General features: G+C 39.3%; 1 protein-coding gene and 1 pseudogene across 3 annotated transcripts in view; one reads left to right on the top strand and one right to left on the bottom strand.

The window, feature by feature from the left end:
* Positions 1–17,948, top strand: part of LOC102125980 (zinc finger X-linked protein ZXDA-like) — a 237,423-nt gene that overhangs the window by 69,059 nt on the left and 150,416 nt on the right. Inside the window, exon 3 of one of the 3 annotated variants that reach the window (XR_006695430.3) lies at positions 9,448–13,796. The exons of the other annotated variants lie outside the window; for them this stretch is intronic. The gene's annotated coding sequence lies outside the window, so the exon portion shown is untranslated. Of the gene's footprint in view, positions 1–9,447; positions 13,797–17,948 lie in introns of those variants that run through there. 3 annotated transcript variants of the gene reach the window in all.
* LOC102125229 (malate dehydrogenase, cytoplasmic pseudogene) lies at positions 15,779–16,830 on the bottom strand (annotated as a pseudogene).

Genomic DNA, 17,948 nt, shown 5'->3' with positions numbered 1-17,948 from the left:
AGACAGTTCTCAAAAGAAGACATTCATACAGCCAACAGACACATGAAAAAATGCTCATCATCACTGGCCATCAGAGAAATGCAAATCAAAACTACAATGAGATACCATCTCACACCAGTTAGAATGGCAATCATTAAAAAGTCAGGAAACAACAGGTGCTGGAGAGGATGTGGAGAAATAGGAACACTTTTCCACTGTTGGTGGGATTGTAAACTAGTTCAACCACTATGGAAAACAGTATGGCGATTCCTAAGGACCTAGAACTAGAAGTACCATATGACCCAGCCATCCCATTACTGGGTATATACCCAAAGGATTATAAATCATGCTGCTATAAAGACACATGCACACGTATGTTTATTGCAGCAGTATTCACAATAGCAAAGACTTGGAATCAACCCAAATGTCCATCAGTGACAGACTTGATTAAGAAAATGTGGCACATATACACCATGGAATACTATGCAGCCATCAAAAAGGATGAGTTTGTGTCCTTTGTAGGGACATGGACGCAGCTGGAAACCATCATTCTTAGCAAAGTATCCCAAGAATAGAAAACCAAACACCGCATGTTCTCACTCATAGGTGGGAACGGAACAATGAGATCAGTTGGACTCGGGAAGGGGAACATCACACACCGGGGCCTATCACGGGGAGGGGGGAGGGGGGAGGGATTGCATTGGGAGTTATACCTGATGTAAATGACGAGTTGATGGGTGCTGATGAGTTGATGGGTGCAGCACACCAACATGGCACAAGTATACATATGTAACAAACCTGCACCTTATGCACATGTACCCTAGAAGTTAAAGTATAATAATAATAATAATAAATAAATAAATTTAAAAAAAGAAAGAAAAAAAAAGAATGGCAATCATTAAAAAAAATCAGGAAACAACAGGTGCTGGAGAGGATGTGGAGAATAAGGAACACTTTTACACTGTTGGTGGTACTGTAAACTAGTTCAACCATTGTGGAAAACAGTGTGGCAATTCCTCAAGGATCTAGAACTAGAAATACCATTTAAACCAACCATCCCTGGCCGGGCGCGGTGGCTCAAGCCTGTAATCCCAGCACTTTGGGAGGCCGAGATGGGCGGATCAGGAGGTCAGGAGATCGAGACCATCCTGGCTAACACGGTGAAACCCCGTCTCTACTAAAAAATACAAAAGACTAGCCGGGCGAGGTGGCGGGCGCCTGTAGTCCCAGCTACTCGGGAGGCTGAGGCAGGAGAATGGCGGGAACCCGGGGGGCGGAGCTTGCAGTGAGCTGAGATCCGGCCACAGACCTCCAGCCTGGGCGACAGAGCGAGACTCTGTCTCAAAAAATAAATAAATAAATAAATAAATAAATAAATAAATAAATAAACCAACCATCCCATTACTGGGGATATACCCAAAGGTTTATAAGTCATGCTGCTGTAAAGACACATGCCCACATATGTTTATTGCGGCACTATTCACAGCAACAAAGACCTGAAATCAACCCAAATGTCCATCAGTGACAGACTTGGTTAGGAAAATGTGGCACATATACACCATGGAATACTATGCACCCATAAAAAATGATGAGTTCATGTCCTTTGTAGGGATATGGATGCAGCCGGAAGCCATCATTCTCAGCAAACTATCGCAAGAACAGAAATCCCAATACTGCGTGTTCTCACTCATAGCTGGGAATTGAACAATGAGATCACTTGGACACAGGAAGGGGAACATCATACACTGGGTCCTATTGTGGAAGGAGGGGTAGGGATATCATTAGGAGATATACCTAATGTAAATGACGAGTTAATGGGTGCAGCACACCAACATGGCACATGTATGCATATGTAACAAACCTGCACATTGTGCACATGTACCCTAGAACTTAAAGTATAATAATAATAAAAAAAGGAAAACTGAAGGTTTTTCATTAACGCCTTGTGATTTTTATATGTGAGTTGCTGTAAAGGTAAACTGAGTCAATTTCAGAGCACTCCTTAGTGGAGGAGCATAACAAAGAGTCTATGTATTGAATGAGAGTAGAATTTTGATGAAACAGTAGTGTCATTAATTCCTGATGCAATGTTTGGGAAAAATATGAAGGGGCTTCGGTAAACACTTGTGTCATTACGGTTCTGGTATACTGCTGATTTTTCCAAGTAAGGGCAAACAAGTATTGACTCTCTTTATGAAATGGAATGTCAAAGAAGGCAGAGCAGAAATCTATACTGTGAACCACTTGAAATCAGTGGGTACATTAGATAAGAAAGCATGTGGATTTCAGACCCCAGGAAATCTTGGTATCATATATTTTTTAATTTCCCATAAGTCTCAAACAAATCTCCAACCTCATCTATTTGGTTTTTTAATTGGTAAGATTGGAGTATTGCAAGGGATGGTGCATGGGATTATGAATCCTTGTTTAATTAAATCATCTACAATTGACGAGAGCCTTTGAATTGCTTCAGGTTTTAGTGAATATTGGTTTAATTTAGACAACAGTTTAGAATGATCTATTTGGGCTTTTATAGGTTCCATACTTTTAATCTTTCCGATGTCATTTGAGAAACAGACCCATTAACATTTAGGTATTTTTGAATGATCAGGGGTATTACAGGTATGAGTTTTGATTGTATCACTTTCTACCTGTAGACAACATAACAATTCTGGCTCAGGAGACTTGGGAAACTCTAAGATCATACCTCTCTCTGAGGAAAATTTTATGTGCCCTTTTACTTTCAAGTAAATCTTGCCCTAACAAGTTTTCTGGAGCAATATCACATCGTACAAAAAAAGAAAAGATGTGTTTTTCTGAAAAGAGCCCCGAAGTTTTGTAAATGTTCAGAGGTGGGGACCTCTTGAACTTGATTTGAAACCCCCACCACAGAAATGATCTTTTTACCCTGAGGGATTTGTTGGCTTATTAAAGTGGGACTTATGACAGTTACAGTAGTTCAGATATCCACCAGGACTGTTCATGACTTCCCATTTATTTTATCTCTGTCTTTCCATGTTCGTTTAAAGATATTACAGGGAGCAATTTACAGGAGTATCGTTTAGAACCTCCTTGATTTTTATTATTATCAGGAGGCCTAATGTCTCTTGGGCTCTCTTTAGTGGTGAAAGAGCTCAGCCTAAAGGGAAGCTTATTGGTGGACCAATATAAAAGCAGACAATTTTCCAGACACTGGAAATTTCTTTTCCAGTGTTGGGGTCTGCGTGTTTCCTAAACAAAGGAATGAACACACAAGACAACACAAGACAAGACAAACATGGCGGCCGCCTCGAATGGCGTGCTCTGCTTTATTTTATACAGTCATTTGTGGAATGTTGCCAAGTCACAAGACACGTTGTTTTTCTGACCTTTCCCTGACTTTCTGGATTTTCAAGATGTTTACACATAAAGAAGCCCCCAACGCCCTGCTTCGTTTGCAAGAGCAGGACTTATCAGGAACGCCCTGCTTCATTTGCAAGAGCAGGACTTATGGGGAACACCCTGTTTGCGAGCACGTAGTCCTCTACATTTCCCCTTTCCTTATTTACAAGTTTGAATTTCTTTTAAAACCATCATTACACGTTGGGCTCGCTGGGATTCGGTGTTTGCCCTTTGGCGCCATCTCCAGCAGACTGTGAGAATGACAAAGGCAAGAACAACAATCAATACATTACTAGAAACAGGTCAGCAAAGTTTTTACAGGGCTCATAGGGTTCAAAAACGTCAAACTTTGTGCAATACCAGTCATCAAATCTGCACCAGTCAGCAATGGTAACTGATTGCGAAATGTTTCAGAAATGTTCTGTGTTAATTCTTGTATTTCTAGGGAAATATTATTATGACCAATTAAAAGTCTCTTTATCTCAGTCCAATTATGTACAGTGCTGTTAAAAGGAACAGGAGTAATACAAAATTGGGTAGTGTTCCAATCACATATCAACATAGCTCGGGTATTCAACACTGTTAGCTGATCTCCCAACCAAGAAACCACTTGCTCCAGATTATCCACTCGTTCAGTCAAATGAGCATCTATGTCTCATTACTGCTGCCACAACAAATGTGATTGTTCATGCCATTGTTGCACAAATTCTGCATTTTGTATACTGCATTTTGTAGAGCTAATCTAGCAACAGCAGCGGTGGAAGCAATTGCTACAAGTCCTATCACCGTGGTCACGACAATTCCAACCATCCTCCGACTGCGGTGGACAAGATCTTGCATAACCTTGTAAATTTGAGTAACCCCAGCAGATTCACTCCAAGTACATGTTAAGTTTACAGGTAGCCAGGTTTCTTTTCTGGCTCTTAGTATATATAAATCGGAATGAGACTCATTCCAATTATTATTCCACCAAGTAGTATTTATACAACTTAAGAATGTACAATTGTTTGTACAGTTAACGACCCCTGTATTATTATCCCATTTAAAAATTTCTGTCAACAACAAGTAAGGCTTTCTTACATATGCAATAACATATCTAGAACTATTTCGATGCAAAGATGTATGGAAAGGGTTAGCAATATTAGTAAGATTTAAGGACATGTTTCCTGTGAAAGTGAACATTGGTTTACCAGCAGCTAGCAACTTCCAAATATGACCTTGTATTTGTGAGGTATTAGCCAAATGTGGCATAGGGGGTGATAGACCACCATCATGCCAAATAATAGTTTTATTGCCATCTGCAGAAATGCTGTGATTACCTTTATGCCAATGCAGGTTGACATGGCTGAATTTAGTCTGAAAATCTCCATGTACACTCCAATCTGTAACAAGGTATTTATGACTCTTCCCTTTTACTTCTAACAACAATCGTGGCTCACTACTTCTACATCTAGTCCACTCTAGTTGGGAAACACCTCCGGACACATCAGGGATAGGGCATAAAGATAATGTACTTGACAGAGTTTCATTAACTACTGCAGTATGATTATACTTAAAACTTTGAGCCACAATAATCATAGTAAAGGCAGAGATATGACTATGGTTATAGCGAACAGCCCAAGCCTCATGAGAAAGATGCAGACAATGTGGACTACCCCCAAGACATATAGGTAACCCTTCAACCCCAAATTGATATGAACCATTTACTGTGCCAGTGTTTAATTCAGGATCCTGGTTTAAAAAAGGCGATGGAAACGGCCGGGCGCGGTGGCTCACGCCTGTAATCCCAGCACTTTGGGAGGCCGAGGCGGGCAGATCACAAGGTCAGGAGATCGAGACCACAGTGAAACCCCGTCTCTACTAAAAATTACAAAAAATTAGCCGGGCGCGGTTGTGGGAGCCTGTAGTCCCAGCTACTCGGGAGGCTGAGGCAGGAGAATGGCGTGAACCCGGGAGGTGGAGCTTGCAGTGAGCCGAGATCGTGCCACTGCACTCCAGCCTGGGCTGGGCGACAGAGCGAGACTCCGTCTCAAAAAAAAAAAAAAAAAAAAAAAGGCGATGGCATGCAAGCAGTATCATTAGTAAATACTGGGACTTCTCTGTCTCCCCAGGTCACACCTTGATATAAGGGTGGAAAAGGAATATAAGCCCAGTATGTAAATTCTCCAGCTGTTACCTGACAACTTTCTACGGCCAGCATAGCCAGGAATAAAATCAGTGGGGTTTTGGGCTGCCCAGCTTGTTGAACAACCCCTTCAGCTTCTTAACCTTTTCAGTTGTCCCCATGTCGGGGGCTCCGCACGTTGAGTTCCGAAGGTGAATGTTCTCTGAGCGCTCAGATTTAGCTCCTGGAATTCCTTCAGGAGCTCTTCCGATTGGCTCCTCTTCGCCATGGCACTGTTTCAACCGTTGAGATGGAAACCACTCGTCTCCGGCACCTGTACGGACAAGAGCATAGCCTCGGCCCCATTGTAAAACTTTTCCTTTTAAATATTTCCCTTGTAATAAAGGATAATACACCCACAGATTACTGTTTTGTGGCTTTTCTAAAGGCTGTTGAAAATGTTTCACCGCTGCAGACTGCTGTAATTGGCGCCAATGGTTGAGAAAATTTAAAGTAAAAAGGGCTTTCAGAATTTGATGTTTTGGGGAATCTCGCCCATCTCCCCCTTTTAGTTTTAAAAGTTGTAATTTTAAGGTAGCATTGGCTCTTTCAATAATTGCTTGACTTTGACTGTTAAATGGAATACCAGTGGAATGATGAATATGGTATAAAGAGACGAAGGCAGCCAATTTGCGAGAGCAATAAGCAGGGGCATTATCAGTTTTTAATTCAGCAGGGACTCCCATAACTGCAAGGCAAGTAAGTAAATGAGCAATAACAGAGTCAGCCTTTTCAGAGGGTAATGGCGTAGCCCACTGGAAATGTGACCACGTATCAATAGTATGATGAACATATTTTAAACGACCAAAGGAAGGAACATAGTTACATCCATTTGCCAAATGTGACTTTGTTGAGTGCCTCGAGGATTAATACCTGGACTTTAAAAAGGTGCAATAATAGGAGCACAAGATGGGCAGGCTCTGACAATAGCTCGGGCTTGATGGCATGCTATAGAAAATCACCGTTGTAATCCTAAACTATTAGTATGATGTAGTTGGTGCTCATCCTGAGCCCGTGGGACACTCCCAATAAGTAAAGAATCAATCTGACTATTGCCAAAAGATAAAGGTCCTGGCAAAGCTGAATGAGAACGAATATGAGTGATAAAAAAGGGGGGCAGTGCGGGAAGTAAGAGTTACAAATAATAAAAGGAGTTGAGGAAATAATGGTAAAGAAGTCTGAGAAATATATTTAGTTACATATAGGCCAGTCCTTTAGAACCATAAGAATGGCAAAAAGTTCTCCTTGTTGTACTGATTTAAATGGATAGTGAGAAATTTTTGAATTGTCTGAAGTCCAGTATCCAGCCTTTTCATTGCTTGAAGCATCAGTAAGAAAGGTGGGACCTTTAACTGGAGTGTAAGAGATAGGATTATATGGCAGTAAAGAATATTGTTGCAGAAAAGCAAATAATTTATTTTGAGAAAAAGAACCAGTATACTCAGCGCAAGCCACTTGTCAACCCTTATGAATTTCCAACAGAGATTCAATGTATTGATTAGATAATCGGGTAATAATTTTTATAGGGTCAGCACCAAGCAACTGACGAACTCCATGTCATCCTTTAATAATTAATTTAGCCAATTTATCAATATATGGGTGAATTTTCTTAATGGCTTTATTAGCCAAAAACAGCCACTCCAGAATATTATTATCTTGGTGTAAAACAGCTGTTGGCCAATGGGGAGTATGAAAAAGACACAACGAAAATGGAAGATTGGGTGCAATATAATCAAGGTGAGCTTCACTAATTCTATTTTCTACAAATGACAATTCTTCTTCTGCTACAGGGGATAAAGTCCCCATAGGTTGAATACAAGTATTTACAGCTCTAAGATCAGTTAATAAGTGCCATTTTATTTTTTTCTTTTTTTTGACGAGACAAACACTGAGGAATTCCATGCAGAAGTACTTGGTTCAATATGAGCCTCAGCCAATTGTTCCTTAACTAAATTCTTTAAAGCCTTAAGTTTTTCTTTAGATAATGGCCACTGTTCCACCCAAACAGGAGTTGTAGTTTTCCACTTTAATTGTAAAGCTTGAGGCTTGTGGACAGTGGCTAAGAGTTTAAAGCATTGTAGCCCATTTTGAACATCATATTTTTGGCAGCTGAAGAAATATGCGGAATGCTTAAAAAGGCACCAAATTGTAAAAGATTACGGCCCCAAAGGTTAATATTAATGGGAACAATATAAAAAGACACTTTTCCTTGTTGTCCTTCAGGTCCTACACAGCTCAGAGGCTTGACACTTTGGTAGATTATAGAAGCAGTACCTAGGCCCGATAGAGTAACCGATACTTGTTTCTTTTTCTAATGATCAGGCCATTGAGCCAAACATATAATAGATACATCCACTCCTGTGTCGACTAATCTCTCAAAAAGTATCCCATTAATTTGCAATGGACATAAAGGTTTTTGATCAGAAACTAAAGTTTCCCAGGAAACAGTTTTCCCAGTACTACCGAAACCTCCTTGACGAGACACATCTCTAGATAAGAAAGGAAAAAAAAGGCAATAAAAGCAATTGTGCAATACGTTCCCCTTCCTCTAGGTGCATAAATTGTGAGACTTGTACCATAATAAGGATTTGATCAGTAAAATCAGGATCAATAATTCCTGGGACCCACATTAACCCCCGCATAGCGCTGCTGCTTCGACCTAGTAAAAGTCCTACATGTCCCTTTGGCAAAGGACCACACACTCCGGTAGCCAACTTATATATTCCTCCATTAGGAGATAAAGTATAAGGTTGGACAATAGCTAGGTCAGCAGCGGCACTCTACTTAGTGGCAGCATAAAGCTGAGAAACTGGGGTAGGGTAAGATGTCTTTAAGGAGGACTCGAGGTCATTCCTTGATGTTGTAAGCCACTGCTCACTGGGTACTGGGGGAGGCCTGCATTGTAGTTGTTGGGGCCCTGAGCCTGCGGGCCCCGGCTCCCGTTTCCCAAGAGGGGTGACAATACATTCCCACTTTTATCAGTTTTTGAGCGGCATTCATTGGTCCAATGTCGACCCTTGCCACATTGTTTACACATATCAGATGGTAACCTTTTTTCTTTTAGAGCAGAAAAGCCTAATTTTTTCGCCATTCCTTTTTAAAATGACTGGGTTTCCCACATTGATAGCATATACCTTGTTTAGAATTGCCTTTTAAAGCCTTAGAAAGTGCCCCAGCAAACAATTGAGCATTGTAAATAGCTCCTCCAACACCTGCACAAGCCCGAATGTATTCAGCTAAATCAGCTCCACTAGCTTTTAGAGGACGCAGATTAGCACTCTCAAAAGCCAGAGTATCCAAAAGAATTTTAGCAGCAGGGCCTGAACCTACAGTCTTTAATACAGCATCTTGAAGACGGGCTACAAAATCTGGATACAGCTCAGTGGCTCCTTGTAGGATCTTTACAAAAGATAAAGAAGTTTTACCCGCTATTTCAACCTTAGTCCATGCTTTTATAAACAAGGCTTTAATCTGAGTGAGAGCAATATTATCTAGGCCTGCCTGAGCATTAAGAGTGACATATTGTCCTGAACCCGTAAGCTGCTCTTCAGTAGGTCCTGGGAGATTTCGGGTAGCATTTTTTCTAGCTTGTACTCTTGCTTCCTCCCACCACCAACTTTTTAATTGAAGCCATTGCGAACGATCAAGGACAGCCTGTCCCAACGTTTCCCAGTCAATAGGAATCATCATATGTTCTGAAGAGAAGGAATCAAGAAGGCCAAGAATAAACGGTGACTGAGGTCCATAATTAGAAATTGCAGCTTTTGTTTCTTTCAAAAATTTAAATTGTAGGGCTATAAAAGTCACATTCTGGCCACCGTTTGGGAACTGAGCATTGGGGCCGAAAGCAGACCGTGTTATTGGGAATAAATCTAATTCCTCGAAATCATCATTTTCCTTCAATTCCTTCTTTTCTCCTACAGGAGGAAGAGGCACAGAGTTAAGGCTCGTGGCGGAGAGATAGGAGAAACAGGAGCAGCAGTACCTTGCAATTTTAACAACTGTTGTAACATCTCTAAAATGCGCTGCAAATCAGAATTTCCTTCAGATGAAGGAGGCATTAGCTCTTTTTCCAATTCCTTGTCCTCAACAACCGGGGCGTAAATATGTTCCTCTCTAGGATCATTCCTCTCTAAAGCTTCAGATGCCTCACCTCCTGTGGCAGTATCACCATGCTCTGAGTCAGTTTCAAGTAACTCTAATGCCTGAGTAATGGAACTACACAAAGTCCACAAAGTCAGAGGCATCGTTTGCCCTCGCTGATGAGCTCGATGCAGGACTTTAACCACTTGTAACCATTCCTTTCGATTTAACTGCACTTTGGTTTGATATTGAAACCAATAACAATGTTGTTCAACATGGGCAAACAATCGCTTCAAAGTATTATGTTCCTTAACTAACTTCTACTCCTATAGACATCAACAGTCCCTGGAGTAACCGCAAATATTCAGAGGCCAGAGAGGTGGAATTCCCCATAATTTTCCCGTGGGTCCCCCTTCCTTTATTTACCTGCCCGGGGTGCTCCCCCTCCGGTTCCTTGCTCTCGTGGAGCCACGGACCCTGCTTGCTGTGCCAGATGTTGGGGTCTATGTGTTTCCTAAACAAAGGAATGAACACACAAGACAAGACAAACATGGCGGCCACCTCGAATGGCGTGCTCTGTTTATTTTATACAGTCGTTTGTGGAATGTTGCCAAGTCACAAGATACATTGTTGTTTTTCTGACTTTTCCCTGACTTTCTGGATTTTCAAGATGTTTACACATAAAGAAGCCCCCAACGCCCTGCTTCGTTTGCAAGAGCAGGACTTATCAGGAATGCCTTGCTTCGTTTGCGAGAGCAGGACTTATGGGGGAACACCCTGTTTGCAAGCAGGTAGTCCTCTACATCCAGTGTCCTGGTTGTTTGCAATAAGGGCGGGCATCTTGGGAAGAATTTCTTCTTTCACAACCTCTTGGTCGTGATTTAAAATGAGAACAAGAAGGTGCCTGTGGTCTTGACCCCTGTAACTGTTGCAATTGAAGGGTCCTAAGCCTTTTAGCCTTTTGAGTGTTTTCTTGCTCCAGGGTTCCCTCAAAATGTTCAGCAAAGGCCACCAATTCAGTCACTTCCCATCTCAGCTTATGTTTTTTAATTAAACTGCTAAGTTCACAATGGAGTCCATTTGTAAATAGAAAAGCTAATGCCATTTCAGTCCCTGCAAGAAATTCTCGTTGCTGTACTTTGAGCCCAGAATATTTCACAATGTTTGTAAGTGAGTTCTGTAATCTAAGATTGGTTCATCTTTTCTTTGTTTACAACATTGTATGACGAACCAATCAATTTTTTTGTAGAAAAAGATAGGAATTGAATTTAAGAGGTTTTTAGCAAATTTTCTAGCTACCTTTGGTTCTTCTCATGAGGAACTTTTGGAGGGGTTTTTAATATTCTCTAAGGTTTGTCCCATTCTGCTGCTCCCATTTATTTCTGAGATTCATCATATCCTAATATCATGTAAATAAATTACCAAAGGTCAGAAACTCCTAGATCATAAGCTCCTAAGGAGATTCTAAATTCCTCAGTAAATTTTTGAGAATTTTTCCTTGAACCAGGGAAGTCCTTCACAATGGCTATAAGCACAGTTTTAGACCACAGAGTGAACATGGTTACAGAAGGCAGGACTAACTGACTAGAACATCTCACTTTGTAAGGCATATGTCTAATTTCTTTTTGTTTTTGCCATAATCTTTAGGGCAAAAGGGTAATTTACCAAAAAAAAAAAAAAAAAAAAAAGTTTAGTGGACTCAGTGTCTAGGTGGAGATGGATAAAGAAAAGGAAGAGTTGGGATTAGTTGAGTCAGAGTACAGTCCTCTTTTGTCATGTCCTTAGTCTGTTGCTTAAGATTTTCATTTGCTTTTTGCAAAAAGTCTTTTAAAAAGGTGATTTTTGATTAATTTAGCCTTTTAGAAGCTTATGCATACCAATAAAATAATATGTTTCACTGTTTTGTGAGGGTTTTGATCCCCCTTTTTAATATGACTCGAAGATAAACAATCTTACCCAAATTAAAACTTCTCCATTGCAGCCATCTGAATTCTAAGTTTTATTTAATGAGTTTAACCCATTTTTTGAAAAATACACACACCTGAGCCCATAATTTTTACACACAAAATTAGCTGAAGTCCTGGAAGTTGGATTCCCAGACTCTGAGTTGAAATGATCCCATTATTAAAAATAAGGTACCTGATCAGGGCAATCAGAAAGGAAAAGAAATAAAGGGTATTAAATTAGGAAAAGAGGCAGTCAAATTGTCCCTGTTTGCAGATGACATGATTGTATATTTAGAAAACCCCATCATCTCAGCTCAAAGTCTCCTTAAGCTGATAAGCAACTTCAGCAAAGTCCCAGGATACAAAATCAATGTACAAAAATCACAAGCATTTCTATACACCAATAACAGACAGAGAGCCAAATCATGAGTGAACTCCCATTTACAATTGCTTCAAAGAGAATAAAATACCTAGGAATCCAACTTACAAGGGTTGTAAAGAACCTCTTCAAGGAGAACTACAAACCACTGCTCAGTGAAATAAAAGAGGACACAAACAAATGGAAGAACATTCCATGCTCATGGATAGGAAGAATCAATATAGTGAAAACGACCATACTGCTGAAGGTAATTTGTAGATTCAATGCCATCCCCATCAAGCTACCAATGACTTTCTTCACAGAATTGGAAAAAACTACTTTAAAGTTCATATGGAACCAAAAAAGAGACTGTATTGTCAAGACAATCCTAAGCCAAAAGAACAAAACTGGAGACCTCACACTACCTGACTTCAAACTATACTACCAGGCTGCAGTAACCAAAACAACATGGTACTGGTACCAAAAGAGAGATGGAAGACCAATGGAACAGAACAGAGCCCTCAGAAATAATGCCACGCATCCACAACCATCAGATCTTTGACAAACCTGACAAAAACAAGAAATGGGGAAAGGATTCCCTATTTAATAAATGGTGCTGGGAAAACTGGCTAGGCATATGTAGAAAGCTGAAACTGGATCCCTTCCTTACATCTTATACAAAAATTAATTCAAGATGGATTAAAGACTTAAATGTTAGACCTAAAACCATAAAACCCCTAGAATAAAACCTAGGCAATACCATTCATGACATAAGCATGGGCAAGGACTTCATGACTAAAACACCAAAAGCAATGGCAACAAAAGCCAAAATTGACAAATGGGATCTAAATAAACTAAAGAGCTTTTGCACAACGAAAGAAACTACCATCAGAGCGAACAGGCAACCTGCAGAATGGGAGAAAATTTTTACAATCTACTCATCTGACAAAGGGCTAATATCCAGAATCTACAAAGAATTTAAACACATTTACAAGAAAAAATCAGACAGCCCCATTAAAAAGTGGGCAAAGGATATGAACAGACACTTCTCAAAAGAAGACATTTATGCAGAAAACAGACATATGAAAAAAATGCTCATCAACACTGGTCATCAGAGAAATGCAAATCAAAACCACAATGAGATACCATCTCACACATGTTAGAATGGCAATCATTAAAAAGTCAGGAAACAACAGTTGCCTGAGAGGATGTGGAGAAATAGGAACACTCTTACACTATTGGAGGGAGTGTGTATATTAGTTCAACCATTGTGGAAGACAATGTGGCAATTCCTCAAGGATCTAGAAATAGAAATATCATTTGACCCAGCCATCCCATTACTGGGGATATACCCAAAGGATTCTAAATCATGCTACTATAAAGACACATGCACACGTATGTTTATTGTGGCACTATTCACCACAGCAAAGACTTGGAACCAACCCAAATATCCATCAATGATAGACTGGATTAAGAAAATGTGGCACATATACACCATGGAATACTATGCAGCCAGAAAAAAAGGATGAGTTCATGTCCTTTGTAGGGACATGGATGAAGCTGGAAACCATCATTCTCAGCAATCTATCACAAGGACAGAAAACCAAACACCCCATGTTCTCACTCATAGGTGGGAATTGAACAATGAGAACACTTGGACACAGGGTGGGGAACATCACACACTGGGGTCTGTTGTGGGGGGGTAACATTAGGAGGAATACCTAATGTAAATGATGAGTTAATGGGTGCAGCACACCAATCTGGCACATGTATACATATGTAACAAACTTGCACGTTGTTCACATGTACCCTAGAACTTAAAGTATAATAATTTAAAATAAAGGAAAAAAATAAAATAAGGTACCTTCACAAGGTCTGACCCCTCTAACTGAATCCAATCCATTTAATTATCAAGTCCAATTTGATCCTGGATGCAGTCCAGTCTAAATATTGCTCAAATAACCTCAGAGAGCTCACAACACATGTTAGCGAAGCTCCAAATCTGAGAGAAAGCTCACCCACGACCTTCAGTTACAATCAAGAGAGCAATGAGCACAACTGGTTCTACAGTCACCTCACCTGGTCGACTGGTGTTCCTGGGGTCCACACAGTTTTCTTCAAATCCAACTTCTGATAACAGATCTGCTAAAAGAAAACTTCTGACAAATTAACTGTAACAGAGTTTAATTGAACTAGAAAAAAGAAAAGATTCATAAATTGGGCACCTTCCAGAGTCACAGTAGATTCAGAGAGATTCCAGGGATGCCTCATGGTCACAACAAATTTATAGACAAAAAACAAAAAGGAAAGTGACGTACAGAAATCAGAAATGAGGTCCAGAAACAGCTGGATTGGTTACAGGTTGGTATTTGCCTTATTTGGACACAGTTTAAACACTCAGCATTGTATGAGTGGTTGAAGTATGGCTGCTGGGATTGGCCAAGACTCAGCTTTTGTTAGAGACACATACTCCTAAGTTAAGTTTTCAATCTTGTCTACCTATTAAGTTAGGTTATGGTTTGTCCACAAGGACTCAAATATAGAAGTACTAAATATTGTCCCTCTTAGGCCATATTTAGTTTGCTTTAGCATCACTTAAAAGAGGGAGCTAACCTATGAATATGCAAAGCACACAGAGTGATACAATGGACTCTAGAATATCAAAAGGGAGAATGTAGGAGAGCCAGGATATAAAACTACACATTAGGTACAACGCACACTACACAGGTGATGGGTACACTAGAATCTCAGAATTCACCATTATATAATTTATCCACATAAATAAAATCCACCTGTATCCCAAGAGCTATTGACATAATTAAAAATTTTCCAGACATCATGGATAATGAACAAGGATGGCATTGTTCATTGTGTAAAGGGAAAGATGTCTTTCCCTTTACTCTTGAAATAGGTGTTCAATAAACCTTTCACTGTCTTTACTCACCTCAGGCTCCAGGCCTCACAGAGTACCACAATGTCTAACTGAAACAAGGTCACATTCTCTTAGATAGAATACAGCATATTTTAATTGTCAGTCAAGCATTATGAGTAAATTTTATTAAAGAGTCTGACTTTATTTTTGATGTTTGATAACTGACATCTTTCAGGTCTCACATATCCCTGTTTCTCTCTTCCCACACATCTGGGCAAAACAGCAAGAAGCCTGGGTGCTCAGTTCATTGGGCACCTGGGGTGACGTTAAGCCATGAAAAGTCCTGATTGATTCCTGTGAAATAAATATTCACATTTTACCTTAATATGTGATCTTGCCTTTTTCCCTGAAGTTAATAATTGTCTTAATATTTAATTGCTATATTTTCTATGTACCTACCATAAGTTTATCCCCAAGCCCTTGAGTGTACTAAAATGAATTGCAATACTTTCAACTATATGAGATGAGCTATGATCTATTTTCTTTTGAAAAGTCTCTTTGAGACCTTAATTTGTTGCTCCAATCTGAACTAATTTTTCTCCAGACTTGAATTGAAGCACAGCTGATGCCTAGGGCTTTCCCATCTCCTCAGTCTAAAAATGCCTTTCTTTTTCTTTCTCTTTTCTCAATTCTAGGCAGCCTCCCTTAAGGTTAGAGACATTCCCAAAAGGTATGGCTTTTGCTTAAACATATAGTACACTGCAGACAATTGCAAACGTTTCTTCTTAATACATTTTATAAACTCTTTCCAATAGTTTTAGTATATTTTATTATTTTTCATTTGAGTATATATTTATTTAAAATGCAGCAGTAACAACATGATAATAAATTGTCATTTACAAATATGTACAAAGAAGCACATACTCTTTGATATGTTTTCTTTACATGTAATTTAAGTATAGCATTATTATTATTTGGTACCAGAGTCAGAGATGCTATTTAGATTCTTGAGCTTTGGCACATTTAGTAACATCAAAATGATTTTCTAGTCAGACAAAGAAAAGAACTTCAAAACTAGTTTATTGTCCAATACTTCAGAAGTAGTTCCTTTGCAGTAAGATCCATCTCCTTACATGAGAAATCATTAATAGGGAGAACTTAAACTTCCAGGTCTCATTCTTGATTATCACAGCAGAGCAGCAGATCATCAGGAATACCATAAGAGCTGCCATTAGAGGTAACACCCAGGGACACAAACTCACCCTCTGGTGTTTCAAACCAAATATCTCTGACAGTCAGAGATAGCTTTCATGGTAGACATTGCACTGGATAGTATTCAAGCTTTGATGACAGCAGCATCATGCTGCTGCAGGCATGATGAATTCTCCCTGAGCCAACTGTCATCTATCAGAGCTTCATAAACACTAATTTCCTTTTCTTGCAATTTCTCCTTGGCATGGTTGACATATGGATACTGAATTGAGGAATTGTCCCTCTAGATAATGACATTCTTTACATTTTCAGCAGTCACACAAAGTTTAAGAGTGATTTGAGCTTCATCTCGGTTGTGATTCAAATGAATCAATCAACTGAAGTTCTCCTTGGGGATAGATGGAGCTGACATGAAGAAAATCAGGCAGTTGGTATTAACTGGATTTTCCATTATGATAAATTTAACTAACATCTTGGTATATTTCTTCAAGGCTGCATCTTGGCATTTGAAGATATTCACATGTGCTTTAAGTAAATCTTTCTTCTCCATGCCTTCCCTTCTTGGCACGGAGACCACAAGAATTGTCACATCCAAGTCTTTGAAGACCAGCTCTTCTTTGTCAGCTGCAATGACATCTTTCCAAAGGGAAAGCGCACAGTCTTGCAGTTTCATTAGGACACCATCCAGGACACTAATCATAGGGGTGATACACATCAGCAAAAGAATTGTAGGCTGGTTTTTATCAAAGACTCATCCATTTCCAATACTGTACAGCACTGAATATGCAATTTGATCAGCTGCTTCTTTCACAAGGACCCTGATTGGTTCAGACATAACTGGGAACATTGGGTACAAATTCAGCACCTGCAAAATGAGCCTCATTGATAGAGATGACTTGACTCCCTTTGTGGGAGGAAGTCAGGTCACTTCTACCATGGAATCAACTCCCATTTTTATGACATCACTGCCTAATGATTCTATTAAATAGATTTTGTCAATGTACAGAAAAATGTAATACAATGTGACTTTTTTCAATGGTAGTTATAACATGTTTTCTGACAATAGTTCTCCCTCCCTGCCTACCAAGTGTAAAAAAGCTATCATCAACATATGACTAAAGTAAAAAGAACAATAAAGTAAGAGATTCACATTTGCTAAAAAGCATTTCAGAATTAGGTTGCCTTTTCATGGACATATTATACAAAGCATCAAGTAGTCACAATTGAGTGGAAATTCTGAAGATGCTCAAACACCACAGAGGAGTGCCTACAATATATAGACCATGCATACTTTTATTTTGTTCAATTAAATTATTATTATTTTAACATTATAATGTACATTATTTAGAAAATCAAACAGTCCTACAGAATTATAATGAGAAAGAGCAGCCCCATGCCTCACTACTGCCTACACTGAAATGTCACTCCCTAGAAACAACCACAGTCCACTATTTAAGCATATTTTGTTATGTGCCCAAAACATATCCTTATACCCCTCTTCATTATTCACTTTTAGGACAAGAGGAGATAGTAACAGGTAGTGGATAAATTCTTACTTGTTTATTCCTTTTGTGTCTCTGTTTCCTTTTCTGTAAAATGGAGACAAGAATACAGCACAGGTTTATTTGAGGATTCAGTGATTTGACGCTTCTATAACACTTAGAAAAACACAAAGTCACAATAATCATTGTTTACTCAATCTCAAGTTTTGTCATTTATTTACAGTTAATTAACATAATGTTTGAATTCTTATGGTACCCTTTTTCCCACTGTCTTAGTCCGTTTGTGCTACAGTAAGAAAATACCTAATACTGGATAATTAATAGAGAATATAAATATATTTCTTATAATTCTTGATGCCAGAAAGTCCAAGATTAAAGTGCCAGCAGTTTTGGTGTCTGGTGAGGCAGCTCTCTGCTTCCAAGATAATGCCTTTTTGCTGCATCATCCAGA

The sequence above is a fragment of the Macaca fascicularis genome, chromosome X (genome assembly GCF_037993035.2).
Source record: "Macaca fascicularis isolate 582-1 chromosome X, T2T-MFA8v1.1".
In the NCBI taxonomy this organism is placed as follows: Eukaryota; Metazoa; Chordata; class Mammalia; order Primates; family Cercopithecidae; genus Macaca; species Macaca fascicularis.
This window is presented reverse-complemented; position numbering and strand designations above follow the sequence as displayed.